Below are 4,532 nucleotides of genomic sequence, written 5' to 3'. Positions count from 1 at the left end.
AAAAAATAACACTAGAAGATAAATTTTTATGTGAAAAAATCTTAAATGGGGAAAAGCACGAGTGCTAGCCCATTCGAAGTAATCTTCTATGTAATTGTAACTACATAGGTCAACTTTTATCCAGAATTAGAGAAGATAGAATTAGACTGCAATTAAAAATAAATTATAGTGATTTGTAAATAAAGCTATAAAGGTATTCCCAAGAGATTCTAAAATTCCCTTATAATTTTATGTGCAAAGTAAAGAAAAATGATGGGTGATAATATGAAACATTCAAAGGAGCATAAAGCTTTTATATTTTTCTAGCACCACAAAAATGCCCATCATGGGAGCATGATAAACTTTTAGAAGCTTGAAGATACGACTTCTACACCCTTAATTTCTTCAACTTCTACATACTTAACTTAATTAAGCTTACTTAGTTCTGCTCATGTCTGAAAAACTCAACTCTCTTGATTATGCATAACAAGTATTTTGATAATGTTATTCTTACTTTCTTTTTATTGAAAGAAGAAAAAAATGAAATGAGATAATAATAATAAGGATAAGAACATATAAAGAGAGTTTATGATTAGCTCTCAAAAGAGCCAACCAAAACTTAAGCTAACAGTGAACTAGTGACATCAAAATAAGACCAAACGAATTATTATAGCATATACTCAAAAAGTGCACAGAAAGAAAAGGAAACTAAGCTAATATAACTAATAGGAGCAAAATAGAAATAATGTTGGATAACTCTTCGTATGAAAGTTTCCAAACATAAGGATATCAACATTAAAGATCTTCAAAAGATATTCTTCAGGCTGGAAATGCCTTCTTGATTTTATAAATTGGTAATCATGTGTAGACTCATTCATGCACTTTCATTTATACAATCGATTGACTACATCTATAAAGATAATATGTTGATTTGTTGTCTCGTTGTACTTTTTCTTTTATCACTATAAGCTCTAGCCAGTACTTTCTAAATTTTTGTTTGAAAATTTAATGTTCTTGATTTTTGTGAAGAAATTAATAACTTATTTCCTTTTATTAACAGAGAACATAGACAACCCGTAAGACATAAATAAGTAAAATATATATCAAAATGTAGATACCTAACAACAATTAAATTAGCAAAACCAATCCTAAAAGTGGCATGAGAACTCTAGTTCTTGCACCCAATACATCTCTACTTCCAGATAATATGGGAGCCAATAAAGTGCCTTGAAGAAAATGAATATGGCTTAGGAATATATAATTTCCTTCTCAAGCTTCATATTGATTAGCCTTACTCTTGCTCAATTGAATGAAGTGTACACTAAAAATGTGCCAGTGATGATCCTAAGGATATAAAGGTCCAGAGAAGAAGAGTGTGACGAATGAGGGCCCACTGACAGAAAATCATGAGGCCCACTTATATGACTGAGTGCAGTAGTCTGAGCCAAATCCAGCAATGTTGAAGTCTACCAAGTCACAAAAGACAACTGAAAGGTCTGAATCCAAGTCGTTCAGTCAAAAACAAGACAAAGAGACATCCAAGTCAATTGACATAAAGAAGTTGATTCGAGGGAAGACCTATCCCCTTAGCATCACCAATCAAATCGAGGATGTTTAGAAGTTCTGACATATATTTCCAAAGTTAACATCCAGACTTACTCTAACAATTGAATCGATCTCGCCAAACAGAAGCCAATCAAGCTCAGTCAATTGAAAAATCTGACTAAGGCTAGCTGACTGAACTCGTCTTGTCGAGTTGAAGCCAAACAAGCTCAGTTGACCGAGCCAAAGAACAGTCGAGCAATAGACTCATACCTATAAAATAACAGGAATATCCTTTACAACTCCAATCAAAGCATGAGCAATAATGTAACATCATAATGGTGTACTCTCTCCCCTATAAATAGGAAGATCATTTTATGAACAAGGGATAAGCAAATTAGCCAAAAAGGATGTGAAAAGTAAACATGATTGATATAATTTACCATTCATTATTGTTCACTCTTGTCTCTGCATCCCTCTCTCTCTTCATCTATCTTTCTTCTTTCTTACACTCTATTCTTTAGGGTGTGATTCACGGGAAAATAAGGATTCAACATGCTAAAATGTGCGGTGAGCATAGATCACACCACAAATAAGAAGGGTAGCCCACTGAAAAGAAAGCCACAATAGAGACACTGACAATATGAAGCACACCAGAGAGTTTGTGAACTATCAAATATAGTAGTTGAAGAAGCACATGTTGGATGCCATCGATACACACTAGATTGGGGAAGAGAGCATTACACCCGAGAGAAAGGGCTAACACCCAATGACCATGAGCCCCCCAAGCCCTAAAAATAGGAGACTCTCAGTACTTTGATAGTGCTAGGCCCCACACCAAAAATAGTGCCGACAACATATTAAGGCACCCCAATAGCCAGAGAATGCATTCTCTTTGCAAATTTCTAAAGCGAGCTCTTGGAGGTTAAAAATCTCGGCATTGAAGTTTTATAAGGTAGGACCAATCTGACTAAGAACATAGCTTCGTTTGAGTTGATTGAGTGTCTGTTGAGGATCACTGACATGTTGAAATATCGTCTCTTCTTTACTACACTAAGGGAGTTAACCCTCAAGTGGTTCAATGCATAATCGTCAAGAGTGATCACATTTTAATTGTTTTTAAGTGAATATTTGTAGCACAGTTTGTCAGCGGCTAAAGCCTCAAAAAATTTGCAGGCGCCCGTCCTACAGATCCGACAAGGATAGAATGAGAGCCTCCATTCATTCATCATACGCTTCTAGAAGGACATGTTAGATTCTCGGAACTTGGGGCTCGTAGTAGCTCTGACCGCCCTAACACAAGGGCTAACAAAGGACCCTTTCAATATGCGTTAGGCTTACAATGACCGAAGATGTTAGCCAAGCTGTTAGAGCTGGCCAAAAAACACATATCAGCTGAGGAGTATAACTCTACCTCTCTTTCTTCTAGAATATAGTAGATGTTAGCCAAGCTGTTAGAGCTGGCCAAAAAACTGTAGAAGAAAGGATGCCACCACAAGTTGTCTGTAGAAGAAAGTCCCCCAAGGAAAAAGGTGGAAACTGAGGCATGATTCACATACATCTACCTATCATTGTTACAAAGACACTCGAGCATCTTAAGTCGACCAAAAAACATACAATCAAGGAAGTCAGGCCTGATATCCTGACCAGTGTCCAGCTCAGTACATTGAGCTCCTGCTACCCAACCATGAATTATCCAAGATGACTCCTTTGAGAGTTTGGTTGAGATAGTGGAGGCCATCCAAAATAAAGATTACTTCAAGAGAGTGCTTTCGATGAAAACCAGAGCTTACCTCCAAGGCCCCAAGAAGTACTGCACTTTCCATCGAACCCATGACCATGACACAAATGAATTTCAACACCTCTAAGGCTTGATCGACGAGCTCATCAAGGATGTGAAGCTTAAGGAGTTTGTATCTCTAAGAGCGACAACCTAATGACAAGGGAAAGTTTTGGTAGAATAAATATTGGACGAGCCAAATCCGAGTTCATGCCATCCTCATATTTGGCATAGGAGGTGGAAACTCGTCCCATCAAGCTAGCTTAAAGAGGATTTAGTCACAAGAACTATGTGCAACCAATCTCGCTCCCAAATGCAGCTTGCATCCTCCCATCACCTTCACCAATCAGGATTTGTCCCCTAAGAGGAATCTCTACAACTATCAGATTGGTAATATCATTATCCACACTGACAGCTCTGTGAACATCCTATTCAAATAAATGTTCAATAAGATGAGTCTAAAAAATAACCGGATGACTGCGGTAGCAGACCCACTCCATGGTTTTTATGACGAGAGGAAAGAAGTGATTAGAACCACCGCTCTGCCAGTCACTTGAAAGAAAATGATGAACAATTTAGCAAAATGGGGAACTTCCCGGTGGTTGCCACCCACTTATAATGCCATTTTTTATTATTCACTGCTCAGCTCCTTCATGGTCATTACCTCAGCTTATCTTGTGACAGTGAAGTTCTCAAGGGACAAGGAATTAATTACTGTCAGAGGTAATCTCGAGTAGTCTAACACCTGCTACCTTTGGACAGTCGAAAGTGTCAAGTAGGAGTCGCTTGAGCTCAATGACCTACACAAAAGGGGTCTCGAGACCAACAAAATCACCCCATCAAATCTCGGTGGCCTAGGGCAAGCCCAATAATTTTTTTCAAGTAAGCAAATCTTTTGATGTCGTATCAAAAGATATGCTGATCAATACCCTCCGGAAACCTTAACATATTTTCACCTAGTTCGGCATCGACATGCTAAGGATATTGATCGATGCCACATGTCATCGCTTGAACGTTAATCCAGTGACTCGACTGATGAAGTAGAAGATGAGGTACTCGACCATCACTCTAAAAAAGCTGAATTGAGAGGAGGTTTAGAAACTACTAGAGGCCTGTTACATACGAAGTGCTAGTATTCGACGTGGGTGTCCAACGAGGTTATGGTCTACTGTGGTTAGATTTGTTCATTCGTGTTTGACTTATTTTGGTTCAAAATTATATATATATATAT

The sequence above is a fragment of the Phalaenopsis equestris genome, unplaced genomic scaffold (genome assembly GCF_001263595.1).
Source record: "Phalaenopsis equestris unplaced genomic scaffold, ASM126359v1 Scaffold000297, whole genome shotgun sequence".
In the NCBI taxonomy this organism is placed as follows: domain Eukaryota; kingdom Viridiplantae; phylum Streptophyta; class Magnoliopsida; order Asparagales; family Orchidaceae; genus Phalaenopsis; species Phalaenopsis equestris.
This window is presented reverse-complemented; position numbering follows the sequence as displayed.